Source organism: Pelodiscus sinensis, chromosome 1 (assembly GCF_049634645.1).
Source record: "Pelodiscus sinensis isolate JC-2024 chromosome 1, ASM4963464v1, whole genome shotgun sequence".
NCBI classification, from domain to species: domain Eukaryota; kingdom Metazoa; phylum Chordata; order Testudines; family Trionychidae; genus Pelodiscus; species Pelodiscus sinensis.
Genome location: NC_134711.1, coordinates 155,963,230 through 155,980,306, shown reverse-complemented (window position 1 = coordinate 155,980,306; position 17,077 = coordinate 155,963,230). Strand labels below are relative to the sequence as shown.

The 17,077-nt window shown below is 40.8% G+C and overlaps 1 long non-coding RNA gene across 1 annotated transcript in view; it reads left to right on the top strand.

Moving 5' to 3' along the window:
- Positions 1-5,963: 5,963 nt before the first annotated feature.
- The window catches only part of LOC112544762 (uncharacterized), a 102,814-nt gene continuing 91,700 nt past the window's right edge, over positions 5,964-17,077 (top strand). Inside the window, exon 1 of the long non-coding RNA XR_003088091.2 lies at positions 5,964-6,221. This is a non-coding gene — a long non-coding RNA (uncharacterized LOC112544762). The remainder of the gene's footprint in view (positions 6,222-17,077) is intronic.

The following is a 17,077-nucleotide window of genomic DNA, read 5'->3' as shown; positions in this document are numbered from 1 at the left end:
TCTAAGTAGTTAAAAGTAAAAATTGGTATAAAAAGCTTGTAGTTCTTTTTTTTTTTAAATGAAGCCATAATTCATATATGAAGTAAAAGTGAAAAAAAAGCAAGGTTGTAACTAAGAAAACAGAACTGAGTTAAGATGCCCAAGCAACTCTACATCTGTCAATTGGCCACATTTATCTCTCACTTCCCCATCTGTTTCTAAAACGTGCTGTTTTCAGGTGAAGAACCTTTCTAGTTTACACCCACAGCCTATTCAATTACTGACTCAGAACCTGATCTTCAGTTATGCCAAAAGGATCATACTAATTGGGGCTTTAACTAGGGAATTTCTGCTAATTATCACCCATAAATGTAACTGAAACCTTAAATAATCTTAATGATTGTAATTAATGGTATATTGGCTTTTGATCTTTACTGTATGTATTGGAGCCTGTTGATGGACAAAATTTAAAACCTGAAGTAAATTGAAATCCAAAATAGGGGTCCTGCTGGATTTTTGACTTGTTTGTAACCCACACACCTTCTGGGTATGGTGTACTGTCCAGAGTTCCCAGGTTCGATTCTGATAGTCGGTGTTACAAGTGGAGACTTATCTGTGGTTTCAACTAGGATATGGGTTACATATTTCTCCTAGCTGAGGAAATGTGTCCTGAATGAGCTAGAAGCCAGTCAGCTATTAACTAAGGCTGTAGAACAGATTCACTATTCTCCCTGTAAGTGGTCTCAGTGCTACTAGATGGTGTGTGGGTTACATGTGTATATCAGAATAGTACAAACTAGGATTGAGTAGGATTCTGTGACTTTCTCCTCTAGGTTGCATTACAGCTATTAAAAACCCTGAAGTCAAAGATTGTTTGAAAATGTTGATGTAGAATGTGGTGACTAGTTAGTTACTGTTTCTTCTCCCTGGGTGCATCTACACTACATCATTATTTCGAAATAACAATGTGAGCATCTACACAGCCATTCCATAAATTGAAAATAATGGACGGCTTATTCTGAAATCTGTAAACTTCATTCTATGAGGAATAATGCCTATTCCAAAATAGCTATTTCAAAATAAGGCATGTGAAGATGCTCCACTTCTGCTATTTTGAAATAGAATGGTCCTCATGAGGGGCTAAGTTATTCCTCTCCAGTGCCTCCTGGGGCTCTAAATCCATATAGCACATCTACATTAGGGAAGCCAGCCTCAGACTCATTTTGAGGCTTCCCTGCAGTCTTTCCTGCAATAACTATTCCAGAATAGCATATTTTGAAATAAGCATGCAGTGTAGACATAACCCTCAGATAGAGTTAGAACTAAACCAAAGGCTGCAGTGATTCCTAATTTGATTTTAGATACAGTTTGAGGGTTTGGTTAATAATCAAAACATTATGTGTCTTTTCAAGACAGATTCTTCCTTTCAGTTTAAATTAAATAACTGATTCGCTGGGATGGCTGACGTGAGTCTCATCCGAGGGCTTTAGGAAGAATTGTTAAAAGGTCTCCACTTCTGCAGTTCTTTCTAGTGTCAAACAGAGTCCAAGTTTTTAAACCCTCAGACCATGCTACAGCCAGGCTTTGTTGAAGCTGGTAGTTGGAGGGATTTGGGTTTTCAGAGGGTTGTATTTTCCTTTGGGTCACCCTTTTAGTGATGTTTGTTGAGTTGAGTTGATTGACATATTAAATGTTTCTTTACACTCATCACAAGCACTCCCAGAGGGAAAAAAATCACTTGATTGTGACACAATCTTTAATAGACTAAACATATATTAGTAAACTCTTGGAAAACATCTCTCCAGAGTCATCTGAACTGTAGAGGATGTTTGTTTCTTCAGTTGCTCCATAGTATCCACCCCATGTTTTGCAATGAACTCTGTTTCATGATGGATCACAGCTTTAAAAATAGTGTGCTTAGTGCCATGTGGGTAATGGGCGATTGTTTGCCTCTCAAATCAATCTCCTTGATTTGTACCTCAATCTCTCGAATCAGCAGTTTCATTTAAGGAGCTCCCAGTAGTCTGGGATACGACATATAACTGTAACAGAATACCATTCAGTTAGTTCTACATGACTTCACTTTTAAATGCAGTTTTGTCTGCTGGCACAATCATCGAAAGTAGAAGATAAGATCAAGCTTTTCCCCATGGAGCAGGAGTTGACTATTTAATGAAGAATGTAGTTGGAATCCAAATGCCGTGGAATATATATTTTCTGTATTCAGAGACAGTTTGTTAAATGAAAGGAGTGCAGCATATGGTCGGAGAGTTGGATAGTGTATCGATGAAATAATACAAATATGTGTGGACTCTTAATTTAACAAAAACTTCCCAGCAGCTGAGGAAAACAATTATATAAACATAAAAAATGTACGGCTGAAAGGAGCTCAAACTCACTAAGTCCAAACCCCTGTGCTGTGGCACAGCCAAGTAAACCTACAGCACCTACAGGTATCTGTCCCACTTATTTTTTTTTAAACTTGCAATGATATTGATTCCTCAGAAGCCTATTCCAGAGCTTAACTACCCTTATATTTAGGTTTATATATCAAGAAAAACTTTCTATTTTTCCCTTGCTGCAAATTAAGCCCATTATTTCTTGCCCTAGTTTTAATGGACATGGAAAACAGTTTGTCACCATCTTTATAACACTTCTTAATACATTTGAAGATTAATCAGATTGTCTTTTCTCAAGACAAAATGACCCCATTTTTTTAGCTTTTTCTCAGAAGTCAGGTTTTCTAAACTTGTATAATTTTTGATGTTTTCCTTGGGATGCTACAGTTTCTCCACAACTTCCTTAAAGCGTGGAGCCCAGAAATGGACACTGCACTCTAGATGAGACCTCACCGGTGCCAAGTAGAGTGGGTTAATTACCTTACATATCTTACATATGGCAGTTCTGTTAATACACCGCAGAGTGATATTAGGGTTTTTTGCAACTGCATCATGTTATTAACTCATTCAGTTTGCAATTCGCTATAACCCTCACATCCTTTACTGCAGTACTACTGCCTCGTCAGTTATTGCCCCATTTCATAATTATGCATTTGATTTTTTTTCTTTTCTAAGTAGAATATTTTGCACATGTTGTAAGTGATTTTCATCTTGTTGAATTCAGACCAATTCTCCAGTTTGTCAAGGTTGTTTTGAGTTCTAATCCTGTCTCCCAAAATAATGGTCATCTCTCCCAAGTTGGTGTCATCTGAAATTTGTATAAGTATACTCTGTTCTATCAGCCAAGTCATGTAATGAAAATATTGAATAGTACCAGGTCGAACCATTGTGCAACCTCACCAGATACTCCTTTGCAGTTTAACAGTGTTGCAAATTGGCTTTGTGAATACACATCTAATGACATCCTAACCTGAATGGTTTTATGAGAAGCAATACCATTCCATGCACATCCCATTGTCCTGGCACAACCAAATCCTTGCCTTGCTTTAAGTTTCAGTAAGAGAAAGATGTAGAACAAATTTGGTGCTCTTAGCTCTTACTATTTGGAGGTGTTCTTTAACAAACAGACAGGCAGACAAACTTTCTCAAATAAACTTTGCACTTTCTTATGATACAAAAGCATGCATATCAGAGGATTTTCTTTGGCTATTTTTGAGAGAATGGAGAACTCAGTGGAATTCTGGGTCTATGTGCCTGTCGCTTTATGGTTTATAGTCTGTACTTCTGTCTAAGCAACATAAATCAATATTATGAGTGCTTATGAGCACTTTAGGGCACTACCTTACTGTTAGACATTTAAAATACTCGATGATGTAAAATTTCACGAGTCTCCATACAACAACACTGAATCAATCTTCTTTCAGGTGCCTCAATTCTTAAGCCTGGAAGGAACAGGATAGATTTCTCATTTCTGCTGAGGCCACTTGCAAACCCTTTAAAATGCTAAATGAGTGTAAAGTGGGTGTAAATATGGGTATACATATAATCCATACTGCCAGAATGGAAATGAGAGTATAGGTCATAAGTTGTCTTTGAAAAGAACTCTGTGAAAAACCTTGCGAGATGTGGGGAGTCACCAGGCTCTTCACCCACATCTGCATTGAGATGTGACTCTCAGCCAGCAGATAGAACAGAAAGTTTATTAGTCAACAGGGACAGCACAGCACAGGCTTGTCAGCACAGTAACCAGAAGCAGTCAGTACAATCTGTCTTGGGGAGAGAGGACTGAGAGCCAAGGGCCCTGACCCCACCCTGTACTCTAAGGCAGAGGGACTAACACAGACCCAGCAGTGTGTCCCAGCCCTGCCTCTGGCCTTTGTCCTGCTTCCTAGGCAAAATGTGTCACCTGGTCACACCCCCATCACAGGCTCAGGCTACAGAAAGTGTCAAGCATACATGGGGCAGGCTATATCTGAAATTCCCATCTTCATCTAGGTATTGGTGCAGTGCCTAGGGAAACTGAGGTTGATATATGGGGCAATAGAAATCACATGCAACGTAACAAAGGAAATAAAATGCCCACAATCCCTACACCTTGAAGTAAAATCTTTGTCAAACACATCAGGCATTTCACATCAGGCATTTTCTAGAGAGGGAGGAGGTAGCTTTGACTGAAAAGCCAATAGCTGAAGATGAAATATTCAGATCAGCTCTTACAAGGTAAGCATCAGAGAACATTCAAGGAGGATCCTTAGTCTCTGGGCACAATGAGCTAGTGAAAACAAAATGGTGATGGCAGAGGCAGGTTTAGAAGTCTAAGGTGAGTGAGAACAAGGAGAAAGAACCTGTGTGTGGCAGGAAGAGGGTGGGAGGGGAAAATGGAGACGAGATCAACAAGGCTCTTTGGAAGAGGATTCTAAAGAAGAAAAAAGCAAGATGACAACATTTTAGATCCAGTTTAGTTCTATTTCATTCTGATCAGTCTTTCCAGTTAAAAATCAAGCAGCTGGAAAAACTGTGTGCATGCACATATATATTGGGGTCTCTCTTCTTCTTACTTGTCACTATACTTGTAATAGGGAGAACGCAGGGGAGGTTAGAGTGGACAGAATGAAGGATAGCTGTACATGTGTAGTAAGATTAAGTGCCTAACAAGATGGCCTCTTTTTTTATTGCACACTACTGAGAGGATGGAAATATGATCTTAATGTGCTGCCAGCTTTTTCCCCCCTGCAGTAATGGATATTAGCTATTGGATGCAAATTAAAATAATGACAAGATACCACATTAATGACGAATGTCGGGAGGAGAGGGTAACACAAGAGCTCCGGCTTAGCTAAAGCCTCCACAATGTCTGCTGCTGAGGGCAAAGCTCATAGTTTTCTGAAATTGGATAAAAAAAAATAAAATAAAATAAATTGGCTGAAATACTTGGGGCTTTTGTTTCCAGTGGGGGCAAGAGGTGTGTAGAAGCAGGTGAACACTTCTTCAAAAATAATAATAATAATAATAAACAAGCTGAACGCATTTGAATCTCACTAGAAACCAGTGTGATCTCAGTCTCAGGAGAGTTTCCTGGAGCAGAGGGAGTTCTCTTGACTAGTCTGCCTGCCAATTTTTCATTGAAATAAGAACTGTCTCTGTTGCAAAGGCTCTTCAGGCTCTGACCCATCAACTGTACTTTCTGCCCTTTAAAAATGTCTTTTTGAAATGATCTCTAACACAGACAGTGTTTAATCATTGCAACTGACAGTCATGACTGTGCCATGAAGCTTAGAAATGAAAGACTAACAAAAAACCTCAGCTCATTATTGTTTTTTATCAGCTATGATGCAAGGAAAAATATAGCTGATTTTGTCTATGTTTGCACTGTCTGATATCTCTTTCCACAAGGTGTCTGCTGGGAGATTTAATTGGATGTCACATTGGTAAGTGCGAGTGGGTTTTTTGTTTGTGTGTGTTTGCCCACAGTGGAATGAGTTACATGCTTGTAGTTAAGTGATATGACATGCCTGCTGTTGAGCTCTTGTCTGTGTGTCTGTAAATATTTTACTTGGACTTTAAAAGTAAAGGCTAATACTTTTCTCCACAGTTCCTACACGTGTACTACTTTAGCAAATGTTGGAACAGCACCCACATTTTTCTAATTAGAATGGTTGGGATTACTGAAATCTACAACTCCTGCTTTTCAAATTGAAAAATACTTTATTCAGCACCCTTGGCATGTGGGGCAGCTGAAAAGCAAGACAAGATCTCAGGGAAAATCATACTGAAAACTGGACAGCAGAAACACTATGGGAAGTGAATGACAATGGAAAACAAAGAGCAACCCTCTGTTGGAAAGTAAGATGTATGGGTTATATGCTGTAATAGATCTGCTATTTTTAGTTGTCATTTAAAAATTGAAACAGGTGAAATACTGAACTAGCCCTTAGCTTAAGGATTGAAGACAAGTGAAAGTAAGTGTTGGAGATGAGAAATGAAAAAAGCAAGAATGTGACACACAGCGTCTAGGAGGTGGGAAATTGGTGCAAATAACAGTGTTAAGAAGCAATAGCTGAAGAAGTGTTGCAAGAAATTGCACATTTTCTGAAGTAAGGTTTGAATTTTCCAGGGCAACTTTTTAAAATTAAATTGCTAAGACAGAAAACTTCTTTAGGAGAATTAAGATAAATAAACTACTTATATAAAACGAAGCAGAACAAGTGAAGTAGACAGAGGGCTGCAGACAGGAGAGTTTAAGAGGGAAAGCAAGAGGTCCTGCCACTGAACAGGCTGCCAGGTGAGAGTATTAGCTTTTGGTGTGAGTAAGTTTGCTCGACTATTTGAATTTGATTCTGATTTCAGGTGATTTCAGTTTCAGTTACTGTGGCAGTTGGGATTGTGTGTCTGGGAGTGTTTGATCTTTTGTTCCCTTGATAGCCTTTGATCAGCCTCAGGATCAGCCTTCCCCTCTGTGACTAAGGAGGGGGTAGGCCTGACCTAGGTGAGCAGGCTTTAAAAGCCTGAGGCAAAGAGACCAGGGGGCTGCAGACAGGGGACTTTAAGAGACGCAAATACTCTACACCTTGGAAGTCAAGCACTGACATGGGACAACTGATGCTAAGTTCTATTCCTTGGTCCGATTCACATGCTTTTATACTGCCTAACCCAGGGTTTTTTTCAATTTTATTTGGCCATGGAACCCCTAGGGTTGCCTTAAAAAACAAAGCCCCGTGGTGTTTCGTTGAGCAACCCCCGCCCCCAAAAAGCCCCACCGCTGCAATTCCCGCCACTCTGTCTCTTTAAGAGGGGACGGGAGAGTGCTGACTCATCGCAGAACCCTTGCTTTTGCTTCGCGGAACCCCATGGTTTCACGGCGCACCAATTGGGAAACACTATTCACCAAAGTTTTATATTTTTGGCTTTATTCTCTGTGCCTCAGTTTACTCAACTATAAAATAGGAAACTGATCATTAATCCCCCTCACACGTGTTGCAAAGCTGACCTGATGGTTTTCACATTTTTCATGATGAAATAGAAAAGGTCATGTAAAGTATATAGGGAGAAATGAAATTCCATTCTTAACTAAGGTTCTTTCTCATTGTCTCTGTTCCACACGTAAGTGTTGGTTAAAAAGATCACACTGTGCAAGAATTGATTGGAGAGAGGGATCCGAGGTCCATTTCAAACCCTGAGCAGTTCAGTGTGACTTTTGTACTTTCATTTAAAAACTTATTCTCACTTTGGATCTATTTGGAGAAATAACACCCGATGTCTTGAAACGTTAAAAAGATGTGCACGATAGTGGGTGAAATGCTCAATTTACCTTAAATGGAACAGTTAGTTCTGTGTATCATAGTTTCAGGGAAACTGTCTTCTGTTCCTCCTTCATGGCCCAACAAAAGCACTCATTGTAGGTTTGGTTTCTAGCTCCCAACCCTTACATCTCCTGAGGGGAGACCTCAATCTCACTGCCTCCTTTCTGCGGACTGCAGGGTTGAACACTTTCCTGATTTACTCTGTGCTATCCTTAGCAAGCCTGACAGCTTAACTAAGCTTAACAGGCCCATGACTGCATGTTGCTTTTTTTCGCAGGGCCTTGACGAGTGTATTTCCAGCAGTTACAAATCACTCGACACCTACTTCTAAGCAAGCGCATTTATTCTGTAGGTGAAAGCATTCCTGAGAAAACATAATAAAACAGTAAAAGAACCTATATATATAGTAAAAAGCTTACCAGAGATCACTCTCAACTCCAGCTCAGTGCACTAATAGGTTTTAATACTTCAAAATCCACAAATGGGTTTTCCTTATAGTTATAAATGCATCCATCTTAGGGTATGTCTTGGAAAGACTATCTTGGAAAAGCTCTGCTGCGTCCAAAGAATGTGTCTGCTTTTCTGAAAAAAATGTTGGAAAAGTGGACGCATTTTGTCAGCATCCCTGTAAATCTCATTTCATGAGGAAGAAGGGATGTTCCAAAAGAGATTTTTTCCTGACATTTGGCCCCGTGTAGACGGGCCAATTGCAGTTCGCAATTTGCCTATCTTATTCCAACTTTTCTTTGTAGTGTAGACATAGCCGTAGATCCAGAACCAGAAGCCCAACTGGACAAATCAGTCCTTTTTATATACAGTGTCTGTCTTTGATTGTTGACGTTCTGTAACAGGTAACCAGTAGACCCATTTCTCAGGACATAGCTTCAAAAGTATCAGTGTGCAATAACATCTCCCCAGGAATTCCCCAGGAAATACAATGAGTCTTGTATCACCTTAGGGCAAGTCTACACTAGGAAATTATTTTGAAATGAAATAATAACTCCTGAAATAACTTTTGAAATAGCATGTCCACACTACAGGGAAGACTCAAAATAAGTCTGAAGCAGGCTCCTTTAATGTGCTTATGCTACCTCAACTTAGAGTCCCAAGAAGCACTAGGCAGTAATTACTTTGACTCTGGGGAGTAGTTATTGTGAAATAGCATCAGTGGAGCATCTACACTACCACTATTTCGAAATAACTATTCAAAATAGGCATTATTCCTTATGGAAGGCAGGACTTATTATTTCAAAATAACCAGCTGATATTTCAAAATAATGGGTGAGGTAATGTGGACGCTCTGCTTGTTATTTCAAAATAACTCCCTAGTGTTGACCAGGGCTTAAAGACCAACAAATTTATTTGAATATAAGCTTTCTTGGGCTGGAACCCACTTCACTAGACTAGGGCCGTGTCCACACTCAGGGGTTCTTTCGAAAAAAGTACCCTTTTTTCGAAAGAACTTCCCCTGCATCCAGACTCAAGCCGCGTTCTTTCGAAATTATTTCGAAAGAACGCGGCTTTTCTTTCGAGGGCGGTAAACCTCATTTCACGAGGAAGAACGCCTTCCTTCGAAAGTTCCTCTTTCGAAGGAAGGTGTTCTTCAATGTAAAGAGGCCGTCTTCGAAAGAGAGCATCCAGACTCGCTGGGTGCTCTCTTTCGAAAAAGCGGATTTCCTCTATCGAAAGATCCGCCTGCTGTCCAGACGCGATCTTTCGAAAGATGCTATTTCGAAAGCATCTTTCGAAAGAGCATCTTTCGAAAGAAGCCTGCAGTCTAGACATAGCCTAAGACTCACACAGCTACTCCTCTGTAACTTGTCACCAGGAAATACAATTGATATTTATTTCTCAAAACTTCTCAAACCTCTGGCATATTTGATATTCAGTCTTTGGAATTCCCAGGTCTCATGTGTGACATTCTGCCTTGCCTCTCTCAAGAGTCTATTTGCAATCCAAAATACATAATCTTACTGAATAAGGTCTTTCAATAATATTTCAGAAAGCTGCCATTACTTTCATGCTGTGCTCAACAAGTAGTGTTAGCTAATGCCACTGACTAGCAACATGGCTTCACAGCTAAGACTCCCTTATAGCAAATTGTCCCCAGAAGCTTTTTTAAATAGAACAAGCTCTTCTGAGGGAGTCTATTAATTCAGACATACCCACAAGTAGATTGGTTTTATATTTAAATAATTATGGCGATCCCATGATAACTAATGGTGGGAGCACATGGATTAAAAATAAGATGACTTTTACATAAGTGCTATTTGTTCTCTTTTGTAAGAAGAGTATTCAGAATATAAAATAAAATGCAAACAAACACATTAGGAAAAATGACACACTAATAAGCATTTTTGCTAGTGGGAGGGTTTCAGCATGAAACTAAACTCGTGCTAGATTTCTCACAGGATTTGTAATGAAAAGAAGCTTTTGTTTAATAATTTGTAATCAATTGGTTGAAACCAAGGGAATAAGACAAGCAATAGCTACCATTGATTTGTGAAGAACCAATTATATCAAACCAACCTACTTTCCTTCTTTTACAGGCTAACAGACTAGTGGATAGGAAGCAGCAGTAGATGCTAAGAAGCCCTACTAAATTTATGGTCCAGTTTGGTCAATATTAGGGCTATAGGATTTTAAAACTAAGACATTTCAGGATTTTAGTTATCTAAATCTGAACTTTCATGTTATTGTACGTGCAGGAATCTTGATCCCAACAGGAGTTGTGGATGGGCAATGATGTGGTATGTGTGTGTGTGTATGTGTGTGTGGTGGGAGGCTTGCAATATTGCTACTCTGAGCTTCTGTGCTGATGCTCATAGCAATGTTGCCTTCAAAGCTGGGCAACTGGAGAGCAATGGTTGCTGGTTAGGAGCCCAGCTTCCATCAATAGCAGTGCAGAAGTAAGGATGGCATGGTATGGTGTCATATTGTCACCCTTACCTCTGCACTGCTGAATCAGGATGCTACCTTCAGAGCTGTGCACTCTGTCAGTACCCATCACCCTCTGGCCACCTAGATCTGAAGGCAACACAAAAGTAAGGGTGGCAATACTACAGCCTCCTCATAAAATGACCTTGTAACCTCCCCTGCTGCATCTCCCTTGTGGGTCAGGACCCTCAATTTGAGAAATGTTGGTCTGCTGCATGATACCTATATAGTACAGGGTAAAAGTACATAAAACCCACACATTTCACAGCAAGGGAGATCAGATTTCATGGTCCGCAATGCATTTTTTCATGTTTGTGTAGGGCACTATTCATAAGCAAACTTAGGAAATATGGTGTAGATGTATTACTATGGGGTGTGTTCCAAAGTGTTTGAAAGACTGTTTTTAGAGTAGCATCAGTGAATTGCTGTTAAACTGGAAAGCCATATCAAATAGGGTTCTCAGGGATCACACACAATGGTCAAAGGAGGGATGAGGTTGTCACAGCTGTTGAGACACCCTGAGGGGTACGTCTACACTTGCCCCCTAGTTCGAACTAGGGAGGCAAATGAAGGTGACCAAAGTTGTTAATGTAGCGCGGGATTTAAATATCCCGCACTTGATTAGCATAGTCACAGCCAGTTGCCATTTTGGAAATTTACTAACCCAATTTAACTTGCCGCGTATAGAGGCAGTACCCCAAGAAAAACCCCATAACTCGAATTAACTGGTACTTCTCATACAAGGAGTACCAGTTAATTCGAGTTAAGGGTTTTTTCTTGGAGTATCGCGTCTATACGCGGCAAGTTAAATAGGGCTAGTCAATTTCCAAAATGGTGACCGTCCGTGACTATGCTAATCAAGCGAGGGATATTTAAATCCCACGCTTCATTAGCAACTTCGGTCGTCTTCATTTGCCTCCCTAGTTCGAACTAGGGAGCAAGTGTAGACGTACCCTGGGAGACTGACAACTGAATTTGTTGATCATTAATTGTTGGTTTTCCCAAATTCATCCTGTTACCTCCCCATTATCCTCCAGTGAAGTTCTTTGCTTCAGCCCCTGGATTCAGTGATGAAATATTGTCCATCAAGAATGCTCAGGGTGGTGTACTTAAGCACTCAGGGTTGAGCCAGTGATAAGTCTTTAGCAAAAAAAAAAAAAAAACCCATTGAAAACAGAACCTGGCATTTCTTGCTGCTGTTCATACCTGGCAACAAGGTTGTATTTAAATGAGGTATGCACTGATTCAGGCACGTACTGGGCCTGTTCTCATCTCACATATATGTCTAACCCATCGACCTATTTAGTCAGAACTTCATGGAGGTGGGAATCTAGCCCCTGGGGTGTAAATATTTGAACAGAGCACTGGAACTCATCCTGGCTGTAAATGAGTCTATCGGGGGCCCCGATGGCACCCCTAGCTCTCCATCCCCAGTCCCGTGCTCCTGTCACCCTGTGAATCGCCGTCTGGCGTCCCAGTCAGTTTCACTGTTCGCCCAGGGGGCCTCTTCGCGGTTGGAGGCCGCTTGACCTCCTGTAGCAGGGAGAGGGGGGTCCGGGCCCGCCCCCTCTCATGGACCCCAGCCCAGGGCCCTAAGGACTCAGACGCGTATGTCGTCCGGTCCGGCTGGCGGGGCGTCTGCCGTAACGCGCCAGCCCGCAGGCTCCCTCTGCCCACCCTGGGCTACTTCCTCTCCCCGCCAGGCCACTGTGTCCGCGCTGGCAGCTTACCTCCTCAGCTTGGGTCCCATCCGCTGCGCTGCATTGCTGGAGGGCTCTCTCCGAGCTTCCGCCCTCACCGGTGCTGCTCGCGGGTTTAAATCTCCGCGCCGCTTGCCGCAGGAGGGGGCTCTGCCCCCCGTGCGTTGGCCCACTTCCGGCCGGGCGGCGAGGCCGCGTGGTGATGTTGCCCCCATGGTGACGTCACCCGGAATCCCCAGCTGGCCCAAGCGCCTCGCCGTGGCGGCTGCCCAAGAGCATCCAGCGCACTGCCGGCTGGCAACCGCTGGGGCCGCTCGGCCCGCCGATTGCGGAGCGGCCAGCTCCAGCCTGAGTGCCGCCGATCGTGGAGCGGCCGGCTCCGTGGTGCCTGGCTCCGGCCCGAGAGCCAACAAGTACGCGGCCTCCAGGGGAACTGGAGTGCGGGGCGCCTCTGCCCCGTCACACTGGCCATAAACAAAACTGACAATACAGAAAGTTCATTTCCTGGTTAACTATTCTATGTTACTCATTTAATATTTTTAATGTTAAGTCAGTGTTTCTGCCCTTCATGTAAAGGACTTCTCCTCTAGTGCTTTTTGCTTTTTCCTAAAAATCAGTCTAGATCATTTTCTTTATGTATAATTTTCTCCAGGGCTGATGTGACATCATGTGAGAGAGGGAGCACTAATGGCATCACCGTACAGCCGTTTTTTTGTTTGTACTGTTTACATTGGATTAAAAAATTACCACAGTGAAACCTGCTGTTTTAAAGCTGTAACCCAATGTCTGCAGTTTTGATTGTCGCCTGCTCTCTTGGGCTTAGCACAAGAATATGCTGTTCTTAAAACAACAGCATTGACCCAGCATCCATCTTAACTTAATGGGGTGTGAGCTTCAGGGAACAGGAGGATGAGCTCTTCCTCTCAATCAATGAGCGGAAACCAGACACTCTAGGGGTATTAGTGTAGTTGCTGCATCACACAAGTCTATTAGCAGAGAGGGTTCACATAACCCATGGACCCATCATTCTTCAAACATTAGCCTCAAAAAAGGTGGAATCTTATCCTACCCTCTGTACATCAGAACCACACTTGTTGAACTGATCATAGGCCACTGAGTTATGGCAGGAGCTACAAAAAAGTGTTTCACGTTATATACAATTTTCACCTATGTCTGTTACATAATAGCTCAGTTGACAAGGATTACATTGCACTTCACTTGAAGGATTTTTTCAACTAAGCTTTGCAATGTACACCTTCATGTTCACCTGCCATTAGTCCAAAGTTATATCATTTCAGGGTTAGCATGATGGAAGGAGTTGTAGAAACCAGAATTAAGTCAGTTGCCTGCGAAGCAATGTGAAGGTGTTGAAGATCATAGTTATCTTCATATGAATTTCACCCATGTGCTGAAGTCAGCGCAAAGCTTATGCCCATAAAATTCTCAAGAAAGGCTTTGCCATCGAAGCAGCTTGTTTTCTCTCCTTATTTCACTGTGCTGTTGAACCAAAGGATGTGAGGGAATTAGTTCCCAAGTAGTCAATTAGTAAATTTATTCTCTCAGTAAGCCATTAAATATTTGGTTGTTTTTTTTACTAGAAATGGCAACATAACATTGGGAAAACATTCTCCATGCAACATAATAGCCTCCTTTGAGAGATTAAATTAGCCCTTTTTTGACAATTTAAGTGGTGGATATGTAATATGTGTAAGACACAGTCGTGACAGTTAAAGCCTGACTCTGAGAGCTGCTGTTTGGTGCCTCAGAGGATGTCCCTACATGAGCACATTTTTCCCTAGTGCACTGTGCATGTTCTGTTAGATCAGAGCATAGGAATTAGTCAGTTTAGAATATTTTGAAGACTGACTCCTTAGAGGAATTTTTGCTTATTTGGCTAGCATCGGAAAACAAGAGTTACATTGAAATGGCAGTTTTCCCAATTTTGTCATCAAGATTTATGAATGCATTGTGTGTTTCAAAAAGTTAAGTAAACAAATGTGAGTATTGTTCACCTTTTTTATTAATGGGGAGTGGTTCTGGGGAGTATTTACAGCTAAGTAAATACTCAATGTTTCAGTTCACTGACAATTGTGAAACATAGAAGAGAATTTGTTTGGGGTCAAATTGAAAACACAATGTTTTAGGTGAATCAAAAGTAGAATTTTTTTTCAGGTCAAATGTAATGTGTTTTTTTTTCTATGTTGACAAATATAACCTTCACTGAATAGTTTAAAAAGAAAACTGAAGGAAACTTGAAAATGTGAAATGATGCCTATAACAAAAAATTCAAAATTTTCAAAATGAAACATTTGATTTAGATTTTGAGGGGCTTTTGTTTAGTTCTTTTTAAACCCAAAACACTAATTTAGTAAAGGCTTTGGTGTCATCAAAGTTGCATTTTTTTCACTGTGGGGAAAAAAGTTTTGTCAAAAATTTCATTCAGCTCTAGTTCTCATATCCCTGCAACATGGGATGTTTTGAAATCTTCTTAGTACTTTGGCAGGTTTAATAATCTGTTCTACAATGTTCTTATTCAAAAGCATCAATTAAAATGATGAAAGTCCATTTAGAAGGTTCTGCAAGAGAATGGCTAGCCCATTTATGGTCTTATGGATAGATTGGTTGTCTTACGGAGGAGTAATTCAATAGTTGTAAGGCTTATTTGTTTTAAAGCCAGGCGTATTTAAGGATCTACACCCAGGCTCTCTCAAGAAGCAAGAATGGATAATTATGGTTTTCTACTTGTCCAACGAGAGAGAACAAAGAATTGAAATCCCCTTTTTATTTGGAGAAATAGTGTTCAGAAGCAAAGAGATGTTTTGCTTGGAAGAAATTTTTCTTCCAAATATGCTATTACCTTTTCAGAGTGGATGCGGAATTTTCCATGAAGCAGTGTTCTCCTTGGACATGTCTTGTGATGTGATATAGGAGTTCTTCCTGATATAATGCCTGTGTTATCTGCTGCTTATTCAGTTACAATGTACAGCAATCTCTGCTCAAGTCCTAAGGAGATATATTCAATTTGCAGTTACACTTTACTTAAACTTTATTTTTTACAGAATAGGATTTACAGCATTGATATTAAGATGTGTCATCAAATGGGGCTGATTATTTCTTGGGGCCAATTTTCGCCACATCATGGGCTTGAAGAGGAGATGGTTCTAGCCCATAAGGCACATGCACATCTGACTGCACATGTTGTCTGTATGGAATTACGCTCTATGTGCTGCAATGTTTACCAAAACATTACACAAACCGGAGGGGAAACCAACATTCCTTTTCAGTCATCTTCAACTACAGCTCACTACTAAAAACATCAATGTAAACCAGGGGCTAGTATTCAGAATGAGTGCTGCACAAGCAAAATGAATCCATAAAACTAGTATTAAATACACTGTTCAAAATATAAAACAGCTGTACTGAGCATGAGTACTCAGTGATTGCAACTAAGTGCTACCATCAACCTTACATCAGAAGATGGAGTTGCAGGCCATACTACGTCTACAAACTTACCCACCAGAAAGTGACAACTAATGATTTAGTACAGGGGTGGACAATCATTTTTGCCCAGGGGCCACTTCAAAATTTTTTGAAGTAGCCCCAGGCCACCCCGGGAGGGGTGGAGACCTAAACAGGAAGGGGCGGAGCTACCCCACTACCAGACCATGATTGGTCTGGGGGTGGGGGAGCCCCTTTCCCCCCCTTCCCATGAGGTACCCATGCCATGGAAGAGGCTTTGTGCGCTCCCCCACCCCCAGGCCCTAACTGGCCTTTTTCGAAAAAAAGTGACCTTTTTTTGAAAAAACTTCTGCATCTAGACTGCTGCTGCATTCTTTCTAAATTAAATCGAAAGAACACGGTGTTTTTTTTCGACTGCGGTAAACCTCATTTTACAAGGAAGAACGCCTTTTTTTCAAAAGTGCTCTTTCGAAAAAAGACATTTTTGAATGCAAACAGGACTTTTTCAAAAGAGAGCATCCAGACTGTCTGAGTGCTCTCTTTTGAAAAAGTGGCTCACTTTTTCGAAAGAAGTGGTTGCAGTCTAAACGCTCTCTTTTGAAAGAGGCTTTTTGGAAAGATTCTTTCAAAAAAGCCTCTTTCAAAAGAGGCTTGCAGTCTAGACACAGCCTAGGTGTGTCTACACAGTACCCTTAATTCAAAATAAGCTCCGCAATTTGCAATACGCAAATTGCATATCTTATTTTGAGTGTATGTCGCAGTAGCTTATTTCGTAATTTGGTGCTGTCTACACAGCACCAAATTTTGTAATAAACCCCTATTCCACAATGTTCCTTAATCCGTGTGGAACAAAGTTTATAGGGACATCAGAATAGCAGGCCCATTATTTCAAAAGATATTTTGATATAATGGGTGTGCTGTCAAGACGAGGAATAGCTATTTCAGGATACCAGCAGGGTTTAAGGCATTGTCCAGTGTTATTCTTTAATTAATTGAACCAGTGAATGTAACTGAAATTACAACTGAGCAATGCAGACCATATAACATCTTAAAATATAATGTTGAGACCTTTATCATTGGCATTTAAGTGAAAATGTAAGGGTCAGCTCCCTAGCTAAGGGTTTTGACATGTAATTACCAGAACTGTGTAAACATGGCAAAACGCTTACTGTGAATATTGCTTTTGCTTTATGAACAAACTTGGTTTAACTATGTCTTTTTTCTCCTAATAGTTTCCTGGTAAATGAGTTTACTGGTAGGACTAGCTGATCAAAATACTGAATTTCAAGTGAATATTAAACAA